Here is an 11,469-nt window from a genome sequence, read left to right as displayed (position 1 = left end):
CAGGTCATCTGATGCAGTACTCCATCACTCTCCTTCTTGATCAAATAGCCCTTACAAAGCCGGGAGGTGTGTTGAGTCGTTGTCCTGTTGAAAAACAAATGATAGTCCCAATAAGAGCAAACCAGATGGGATGGCGTATCACTGCAGAATGCTGTGGTAGCCATGTTGGTTAAGTGTGCCTTGAATTCTAAATAAATAACAGACAGTGTCACCAGCAAAGCACCCCCACACCATCACACCTCCTCCTCCATGCTTCATGGTGGGAACCACACATGCTGAGATCATCCGTTCACCTACTCTGCGTCTCACAAAGACACAGCGGTTGGAACCAAAAATCTCAAACTTGGACTCATCAGACCAAAGGACAGATTTCCACCGGTCTAATGTCCATTGCTCGTGTTTCTTGGCCCGAGCAAGTCTCTTCTTATTATTGGTGCAATTCGACCATGAAGGCTTGATTCACACAGTCTCCTCTGGACAGTTGATGTTGAGATGTGTCTGTTACTTGAACTCTGTGAAGCATTTATTTGGGCTGCAATTTCTGAGGCTGGTAATAAACTTTGGAGTGCAGCATGAGGACCTTTCCTGAGGCTGTCCTCATGAGAGCCAGCTTCATCATAGTGCTTGATAGTTTTTGCGACTGCACTTGAAGAAACTTTCAAAGTTCTTGACATTTTCCGTATTGACAGACCTTCATGTCTTAAATTAATGATGGACTGTCGTTTCTCTTTGCTAAATTGAGCTGTTCTTGCCATAATATGGACTTGGTATTTTACCAAATAGGGCTCTTGTGTATACCACCCCTACCTTGTCACAACACAACTGATTGTCTCAAACGTATTAAGAAGGAAAGAAATTCCACAAATGAACTGTTAACAAGGCACACGTGTTAATTGAAATGCATTCCAGGTGACTACCTCATGAAGCTGGTTGAGAGAATGCCAAGAGTGTGCAAAGCTGTCATCATGGCAAAGGGTGGCTACTTTAAAGAATCTCAAATATATTTTGATTTGTTTAACACTTTTTTGGTTTCTACATCCTTCCATATGTATTATTTCATAGTTTATCTCCGTTATTATTCTACAATGTAGAAAATAGTACAAATCAAGAAAAACCCTTGAATGAGTAGGCATGTCCAAACTTTTGACTTGTACTGTACGTGTGTGTAAGTGCGTGCTTATGTCTATACATATGTGTGTGACTCACCGTCAGATATGTGATGCCAGTAAGGGGCCAGGAAGGTGAGGTGTCCCTCTCTGATCATCTGGAACAGCTCCTCTTGGTCTCCGTCCCTTCTCCGGAATGGAGGGAACCTACAGAGCAGGATGTGGACTATCACCCCCAACGCCCACAGGTCTACCGGCAGACCATACCCTGCAGAGAGAGAGGTAGAGGGATGGAGAGAAAGAGAGAGAGGTGAACAGAGACAAAGATTGTGATAGAGGTAAGTAATTGATAGAAAAATAAATAAAGTGATAGATAAAGTATAAAGGGACAGATGTAGTCACCTGTCTCTGAGAGGATCTCCGGAGCGACATAGGTGGGTGTTCCACAAACAGTGAAGATGGGTTCTGTTACAACCATGGCTAGACCAAAATCACCCAGCTTCAACCTACTGACCCTATCATTACTGTACTCCACCTTGAAGAGAGAGAGAGAGACATACCATCACCACTGTACTCTACCAGAGAGAGAGAGAGAGCGATACCATCACTACTGTACTCCACCTGGAAGAGAGAGAGAGAGGTACCATCACCTTGTCATGAGTTGGCCTGTTGGTGAGGTTTATGACCCCCATAAAGACATTTTCCCCTTTCCTCTCTCTCTCTACTCTACAGAGACTCTTGGAAAGCCCTTTGTTAACATAGAGAGTCTGAAAACATCAAAGGGGTGGGGACCAGAACCATATTTCGGTAATCCAACCAGTTGAAAATATGCGTTGGTACCTAAAGAATATGAAGTCAGATCAGTTGTCATCTGAGACATTATTACTGATGATAGGATGACAAACTGTATATTGGAAAGTCTACACATTATAGTTACCAGATTCACATGGAATTGTTGTGCAATTTAAATGTTTAATTATGAAACTATTTGTGAAAAGGATAAATGTAATTTTAGCTTCTAAATGAGAGAATTGGTTTTCATAAATAAACTAGGCTCAATTCAGTGGCCTCCGCCCAAGTGAACAGACATTGAAACACGCCCTTCTCTCCACTACTACATAAGCCCTTTACGAAAATGTAACATTTGTGTTCCCGAGGACGTGAGGACGACGGTCCGTACGTTAAAAGGGCTAATATCAAACTACAGAACTAAGCCAACTTCAGCGTGAGCTTAAAGTATGACAACTTGGTATGAACTTTGAACTCTTATTCACTAAAGAAGTGATACCTCCTAGCCCTTGAGTGAGCAGCAGCAGCTGTAAACGTGGGCTAGGAAAGGACGGACAAAGTATCTCTTCTACCAAACACACGACGGTACGACAACGTATCCGTTCTACCACAAGACATATTCTTCAAAGGACAAGGCAACACGGCCCTCCATCTACGACCAACCTATTGAAGCACCGCTCAGTGTAAATATTTCTTGCATTTTTCTTTTCCAAATGGGCGGTTATTTAGAATGCATAAGACTCTGTATTTACGATAGCATAGCTTCACAAGGTCCAATCAGAGACCCTTATTCCTTTGTCCCTCAGTCTTCCCGCGCTTTCATTCATTCACTCCTTTATTTATGTAACCAGCCGTCATATCTGTTCCGTCCGCTAGGGACGTTTTCTTTTATGACATAATTAGTAATCAATGTATGACCCATCCTGTGTATGTGTAATTATGTGAGATTGTTTAGGTATTTAGTAAATAAATAATTAAACCAAATGTTGTATTGCTGATTCAACTTGTTAGCCAGGGTTTGTGAAGATAACCAAGAATTCCCCCGACTTCAGATGAGACTGAATAAGGTGACGATTAAGAATTGACCGCTATTGATGTAAAAGATTACTAGGTCTTTAAGAGTTTATTCGGAAGATAACAGCTCTATAAACATTATTTCGTGACGTCCAATAGAAGCTGTTCGTACGAGACCACGCCCCTACGGTTTAACAGCACCGTCACCTGACCAGACACAGAGACGATGTCATCGAGAGACCAGGAAGTACTGAATATTTGTGAGCCAAGCCAACCATAGAATTAGAATTGAATTAAAATGTTAATGAAACCAACTTCTTGAATTTAGAATCATGTTTGTTAGTGCAAGGATGGAACAAAAGCCTGCACATCCAGTAGCTCTCCAGAAAGAGGGTTGGCTACTCCTTTTTCATCATTTAATTTTAGACGGTTACTTTTCTGAGGGCGCTGTGACCGCACGGTCAGACCACAGTAACCAATCGTGGTCGCTCTGCACTTTGCTCAGCATGACGAGTGTGGAAGACTGGGAAAGAAGGAGGGAGAGTGGTCCTAGTGGCTGGAAGGTGGGGGTCAGGGTGGGGGAGGGGGAGAGACGGCCAGGGCTGAGGGTGGGGGAGGGGGAGAGACGGCCAGGGCTGAGGGTGGGGGTCAGGGTGGGGGAGGGGGAGAGACGGCCAGGGCTGAGGGTGGGGGAGGGGGAGAGACGGCCAGGGCTGAGGGTGGGGGTCAGGGTGGGGGAGGGGGAGAGACGGCCAGGGCTGAGGGTGGGGGAGGGGGAGAGACGGCCAGGGCTGAGGGTGGGGGTCAGGGTGGGGGAGGGGGAGAGACGGCCAGGGCTGAGGGTGGGGGAGGGGGAGAGACGGCCAGGGCTGAGGGTGGGGGTCAGGGTGGGGGAGGGGGAGAGACGGCCAGGGCTGAGGGTGGGGGAGGGGGAGAGACAGCCAGGGCTGAGGGTGGGGGTCAGGGTGGGGGAGGGGGAGAGACGGCCAGGGCTGAGGGTGGGGGAGGGGGAGAGACGGCCAGGGCTGAGGGTGGGGGTCAGGGTGGGGGAGGGGGAGAGACGGCCAGGGCTGAGGGTGGGGGAGGGGGAGAGACGGCCAGGGCTGAGGGTGGGGGTCAGGGTGGGGGTGGGGGAGAGACGGCCATACGCTTAGAGAGGGAGGGTTCTGAAGGAAATGGGGGGAAGATAGGATGGTGGGGAGGCAGGGAGAAAGGGGAGAGAGAGAAGTGAATGATGTGGGGAAGGGGGTGAGAAAAAGGGGTAAAGATTGTAGAGGTGAGAGAGATAGAAAGAGAGAATCAACACGTTAGTTAGGTCCACTTACAAAATGTGCCCTTATCAGCTGTCTGTATATAGGTTAACTGGGCTACTGTTTTCTTTAGATAGAGTAAGTAACATGACACATGGTCCTTAAGGAAGCGTGAATAATTTAGACGGGAGAGCTCGGCACTCAAAGAACCTGGCCCCTGCAATCCAAGAGATGGAAGAAGCTCAAATCTGATCAGCCACATTTGTTTACGCACACACACACACACACACACACACACACACACACAACAAACGCGTGGACTAGTTCTCTGCTGAAGCTGCATGTTTAATTGAGCATCAGAAACGCCATGTCAAAGTTGAGGATGTTTCACTTTCAGGCAAACACACGGATACACACACAAACCACAATGGCCGCCATAATACAAAATCAACCCGCTCTCACAGTCTCACGTCAGAATTTGACGTTCATCCATGTTTCTCAAACGTCAAATTTTCAAGTTGTTCCAAACTTCACATTTCGAAGTGTTTAATGTTAGATTTAGGCATTAACTCTGAAATCTTAAGTTTAGGCATTCATTCGGAATGGTTACGGTAAGGGTTAAGGTTTGGGATAGGTGTAACACTTGACACTGCAGAAATATGTATTAGATGTTTATGTATTCCTATTGGTTGGATGAAGCCACATGTCAATAAGGTGTTATGCCATTGGTCATGCTTGTAGATAGGGGGAGATCGCGAACGTAACTTCTTCCCAGTCTGATATTGCAATGCAAGCGGTAGGTCAAATCGTTAGGTCACGTTTTGAAATAGTCTATTCTATTGTCAGATGTACAACCTGTAGGAGCTCTATGTACGTGCCCTGATGTGTATGATATACGTGTACGTTACCTGGTACAGGGTGGGGGTCTGGGTAGGGGAGGGGGAGATATAAGGGGGAATCCTGGGATGTGCTTTTGTTTGTCATTGCTGTGAGAGTGAGTTAGCTAGCATTCTCACTTTGTCATGGTCCCGTTGGCTCCCCCTGCTAATTCACAGTTATTTCCATGCTAACAGACGAATCAGGAATCTACAGCCATCAACATCCTGTTATCCTGCGCATCTAATGTGCATCGTTGTGTCTATCGGCGTAGTAGAATCGTACTAGAGTAAAGTACAGATGAACTGGGACCATTGGTGGACAGGACTTTCTTTAAAACCACAACGCGAGAGACTTTAATTATACATTCATGTACATACTGTCTCAATTGGGCCGACCAACCAGTGCTCCCGCACATTGGCTAACCGGGCTATCTGCATTGTGTCCCACCACCCACCAACCCCTCTTTTTACGCTTCTGCTCCTCTCTGTTCATCATATATGCATAGTCACTTTAACGATACCCACATGTACATACTACCTCAATAAGCCTGACTAACAGGTGTCTGTATATACCTACATGTACATACTACCTCAATCAGCCTGACTAACAGGTGTCTGTATATACCTACATGTACATACTACCTCAATCAGCCTGACTAACAGGTGTCTGTATATACCTACATGTACATACTACCTCAATCAGCCTGACTAACAGGTGTCTGTATATACCTACATGTACATACTACCTCAATCAGCCTGACTAACAGGTGTCTGTATATACCTACATGTACATACTACCTCAATCAGCCTGACTAACAGGTGTCTGTATATACCTACATGTACATACTACCTCAATCAGCCTGACTAACAGGTGTCTGTATATACCTACATGTACATACTACCTCAATCAGCCTGACTAACCGGTGTCTGTATATACCTACATGTACATACTACCTCAATAAGCCTGACTAACAGGTGTCTGTATATACCTACATGTACATACTACCTCAATAAGCCTGACTAACAGGTGTCTGTATATATCTACATGTACATACTACCTCAATCAGCCTGACTAACAGGTGTCTGTATATACCTACATGTACATACTACCTCAATAAGCCTGACTAACAGGTGTCTGTATATACCTACATGTACATACTACCTCAATCAGCCTGACTAACAGGTGTCTGTATATACCTACATGTACATACTACCTCAATAAGCCTGACTAACAGGTGTCTGTATATACCTACATGTACATACTACCTCAATCAGCCTGACTAACAGGTGTCTGTATGTGGCCTCGCTACTCTTTTTTCAAATGTCTTTTTACTGTTGTTTTATTTCTTTACTTACCTACACACACACACACACACACACACACACACACACACACACACACACACAACCCCCCCCCCCCCCCCCCCCCCATTTCACTGTAAACTTTGATTTGATTACGAAGTACCATAACATCTGTTACACTGGTACTGAGACCAGTCTTCTAGTCTTCCCTGGATATCTGTTACACTGGTACTGAGACCAGTCTTCTAGTCTTCCCTGGATATCTGTTACACTGGTACTGAGACCAGTCTTCTAGTCTTCCCTGGATATTTGTTACACTGGTACTGGGACCAGTCTTCTAGTCTTCCCTGGACATCTGTTACACTGGTACTGAGACCAGTCTTCTAGTCTTCCCTGGATATCTGTTACACTGGTACTGAGACCAGTCTTCTATTCTTCCCTGGATATCTGTTACACTGGTACTGAGACCAGTCTTCTATTCTTCCCTGGATATCTGTTACACTGGTACTGAGACCAGTCTTCTATTCTTCCCTGGATATCTGTTACACTGGTACTGAGACCAGTCTTCTATTCTTCCCTGGATATCTGTTACACTGGTACTGAGACCAGTCTTCTATTCTTCTCTGGATATCTGTTACACTGGTACTGAGACCAGTCTTCTATTCTTCTCTGGATATCTGTTACACTGGTACTGAGACCAGTCTTCTAGTCTTCTCTGGATATCTGTTACACTGGTACTGAGACCAGTCTTCTAGTCTTCGCAGGATATCTGTTACATAGGCTTAAATTTATTTTTATTTAACCTTTATTTAACTAGGCAAGTCAGTTAAGAACAAATTGTTATTTACAATGACGGCCTACAGGGGAACAGTGGGTTAACTGCCTTGTTCAGGGGAACAGTGGGTTAACTGCCTTGTTCAGGGGAACAGTGGGTTAACTGCCTTGTTCAGGGGAACAGTGGGTTAACTGCCTTGTTCAGGGGCAGAACGACAGATTGTTTTACCTTGTCAGGTCGGGGATTTGATCCAGCAACCTTTCGGTTACTGGTCCAACGCTCTACCAACTAGGCTACAAAACAAACAGAAATCTGAAAAACAACGTTCTGTTACTAGATTCGAACATGCAACCTTTAGCGTCCATCCACCATCCCTGTCCACAACACCCTAACAAAACTGTAACCTTCTTGAAGCTAACAGTTCTCACTGTTGCCCCCTAGTGGCAGGTTTCCACATAATCTCCTGACATCCTCAGACATGGATGGACATCAAATACTGACTTGTATAATGGGTGACCTGGCTGTACAAAATACAGGTCTACTGTATCTGTAGGCTATCTTACTCCCACTCAAATCCTTCACAGGATGAACTTCACAATTAACATATATAATGACAATAATGTTTTTTCTTAACATAAAAAAAATAGATATACTTTTTCTAAGCTACATAATAAATATTAAGACTGGACAATACATGAATTTGAGAAAATGTATCATTTTTACTTTTAAAGCATTAAGTTTCACAGTTTTAAACTTTCCACTCACCTACTGCTCTCCATCTAGCGTCCGCCGCCACGTCGCATCCGAACCGTTGTTTCCACGCGGGCGTCATAGCCTACCTGTTCACTGTACTAATACACTCATTCGGACTTTCCGTTGACCATTTCTTTACCAACAGTGGAGGTCATTGTTTCATGTAACAACTTCTGCCTCTGTCGTTTTTGGAAGAGATATTAGGAATAGTAGACGGGATGTGCGTGTTGACCTCCTCTGACCACCTCACGGAAGGAAACACCAGCGTTGCTACTTGTGCACGTGCTAGGCGTCCAGACTTGCAACATAAACTCTCTCTCGTAAGTTAAGCAACAGGAATCCGGATGGTATGTTGTTACCTTACATAACAACAACACTACCGCCAAAACAGGTCGGTAACAACAACACAGCGGTAAATCCAGGTGATCATTGCCAGAATAACGGGAGAGATGCGTCACCGTTTTGGCACAGCTCGCTCCCCGTTCGCAACAGACCGGTGCCTCTCCTCACTCACACACGTCTCTGCGTAGACACACACACACGCAGTAGCCTCGCTATGCGATTGATAACAATAACTAACTTTTCCCTATGGTTTTGTTCAGGGCAAATGCATGCTTCGTGGAGAGACAGAAACAGAGTGATGGAAGAAAAAAGAAACACAAGAAAGAAAGAAACAACCAGAAACAAACGGACCAGAGGAAAGAACGAGAGGGGAGGTGAGAGAGGCGGTATCTGGGATGGAATCCCACCTCTGTCCAGCCGGTGTCTTTGTCCCGGTCTCCCTAAGGGTCCGTCACCGCGGTTACGGCTAAGACCCGGTCTGTTACCAGGGTTACTGCTAAGACTGCAGCCCCCAGCGATGGGTCTCATCCATGATACTCATCCTGGATCTCCCTTACAGAAAAAAAACAGGCTTCTTGGCGAACAGTTTGTGGCAAATCTTTAGCCATTTGCCAAAAACTACTATTATTACCGGAGAGACTTGTGAACTTCTGACAAACAATTTTAAGAAACTTGTGTCGAACGTTCTACTGTTGTATGAATGTATGAATATGAAAATTAGGTCAAGTTTTTGGGTTACTTTGTGTATTAACACAAAATACAACTTGAAATCATCAGCATGGTAATGAATAAAAGAGCAAAGACAGGATATTTCCCAAATAAAATATGTATTTAATAGTTTTATGTAGCTACAACATTTACATGAGAGAAATGTGAACACTGTGTGGATGTAGACCTTGTGATGTTTAAAGAGGCAACTACAGAATTTACATGAGCCAAGAGATAACTGAGCTATAGCTTTCAACATTGGAATTTTAAAAGATAGTTAACAAAAGTGAAATAATTCAAACTAAAAACTAAAGCAAACCCACTTCAGATCCATTTCCTTTTTTAGTCAACTTTGGAGATGGTGGCTCAGTGGAAGACCTTGTCCAAAGCTTGTTGTGTGCATGTACTGAAACAATCAGAAAACACAAAACAAAAAATAACATTAGGATACTGAAAATTAAACGTTATATTAAAATGTCTGCGCTCACTACCTAAGTCGCTCTGGATAAGAGCGTCTGCTAAGTGACTGACATGTAAAATGTAAAAGTTAGACTCAGAGGCTAATGGGTGGGCTTGGTTTTGGGAAAATGGGATCAATTGTTACAAAAGTTGCCTTGATGTTGCTATGCTTCTCACTGTAACTTGTCATTCTATACATTTTTTTCCAGCAAGATAACAATGTTTCTGCCTTGTTAAGTAAACAAACGATGCAACTAGCATAAACCGGGTCTTAGGCCAGGTTTTTCCTCCAGCCAAGCCTCAACACAATTGATTGAAACTAATCAATTAATTATGATCTTTAATCTAGACTGGGGAATTCACTATTAAGAGACAGTTGTCTACTAGTTGTCTCTTCTTCCTGACTCAGGTGTATAAAGGCTTGGGTGGAAGAAAAGCAACATAACATTGAGTCGCGTCTAATATTATTTTTTCTAAAATGATTTACTGTTAACTTACATCTCAAAGCCCTGAATGCAAGAAGCCCTGACTTGATGCATAAACATATTTCTCTGTTTGATTGAAGGCCTCTATCTGGCTCTTTTTTTTTGCCTCGTAACGGAATTGCTTCGAGGAAAAAGATAAGGAACAACACATGGATGGATATGAGCTAGCTGCTAGTTTAAAGCAATGGAAGATCTAATTGTTACAAAGAATGAATGTATAGGTTACATTTAGGAGAATAATGTATGCGTTACTTTATCAAGCTTGAAGACCGTACATTCATTTATTACAACAGTAGGAAGTGTTATGAGTGAGTGCACCACAAACATCTTTCCAGGATGCTGCTGCAGCCTCCTCTAGGTACAGTCTATTCCACCACCACGGGTAGGGGAAGGGGATCCATCTGTAAAAGTCCCGTTTTGTTTTGTTTTGCAGTTCGCTACACCCACAATAACATCTGTTAAACATGTGTATGTGACCAATAAAATTTGATTTGATGTCAAATCAGCTCATATTGTTTGTACCTTAGCTGTTGTGCTAGCTAACGTGCTACCGAACAGTGACACTAGCATATTGACCTGCGTATTGGTATTAAAAGACAGCAACGTATTCACCGAAAAATCTAAGTGTTTAGGCAAATCATTAGTTAGCTAGCGATCACATTAATTGTGCAAAAATATGATAGATAACGTTATAGCCAGCTTGCTAAGCGCTAGCCAGTCAGTGGCGGTGACAGATTGAAACTGATGTCAACAAAATGTGATTCACCCTATCCCATAAAACATTGCTAACTAGGCATCAATTAGCTAACACAATTTGAAAGCGTATTAGGAAGTTTAATTATTAAGTTAGACACTCACCGGGCAACTTCAGTAGGCGGCTAGCTAGTTAGATAACTCTGTTGGAAAATGGAAACCAAGCTTTCTTATCCACCTGATTGGTCGTCAACACACACAAAGACACAGACGCACACATTGTGATTTTGTTGTATGGTGGTATTGAACGTTTTGTGTTGTGGTGTAGGGATGGTGGTGTAGGGATGGTGGTGTAGGGATGGTGGTGTAGGGATGGTGGTGTAGGGATGGTGGTGTAGGGATGTTATATATATGTACTGTTTTATATTTATGTCACGCCCTGACCTTAGTTATCTTTGTTTTCTTTATTATTTTGGTTAGGTCAGGGTGTGACGAGGGAGGTTTGTTTAGTTTTTGTATTGTCTTGGGGTTTTTCTAATCTAGCTGTTTATGTCTATGGTTGCCTAGATTGGTTCTCAATCAGAGGCAGCTGTTTATCGTTGTCTCTGTTTGGGGACCATATTTAGGTAGCCATATTCCTTGGGTATTTTGTGGGTTGTTATTCTATGTTTAGTTGCCTGTTCTGCACTAGCCATATAGCTTCACGGTTCGTTTTGTTGTTTTGTATAGTTTTTTTCCAGTGTTCTCTCTTTCATTAACTTCTTATGACTGCAGGGGCAGTATTGAGTAGCTTGGATGAAAGGTGCCCAGAGGTGCCCAGAGTAAACGGCCTGCTCCTCAGTCCCAGTTGCTAATATATGCATATTATTATTAGTATTGGATAGAAAACACTCTGAAGTTTCTAAAACTGTTTGA

At 43.5% G+C, this 11,469-nt stretch overlaps 1 protein-coding gene across 4 annotated transcripts in view; it reads left to right on the top strand.

Moving 5' to 3' along the window:
• The window catches only part of LOC110487895 (SLIT-ROBO Rho GTPase-activating protein 1-like), a 24,016-nt gene extending 13,660 nt beyond the window's left edge, over window positions 1–10,356 (top strand). For 3 of the 4 annotated variants that reach the window (XR_005041336.1, XR_005041334.1, XR_005041337.1), the window contains one exon: window positions 1,213–2,879. The gene's annotated coding sequence lies outside the window, so the exon portion shown is untranslated. Of the gene's footprint in view, window positions 1–1,212; window positions 2,880–8,469 lie in introns of those variants that run through there. The other variant, XR_005041335.1, reaches the window with a different exon arrangement.
• Window positions 10,357–11,469: the final 1,113 nt, after the last annotated feature.

This window comes from Oncorhynchus mykiss, chromosome 32, assembly GCF_013265735.2.
Source record: "Oncorhynchus mykiss isolate Arlee chromosome 32, USDA_OmykA_1.1, whole genome shotgun sequence".
Taxonomy (NCBI): Eukaryota; Metazoa; Chordata; class Actinopteri; order Salmoniformes; family Salmonidae; genus Oncorhynchus; species Oncorhynchus mykiss.
The sequence above is the reverse complement of the archived record's forward strand: the minus strand, read 5'-3'. Positions and strand labels throughout refer to the sequence as shown.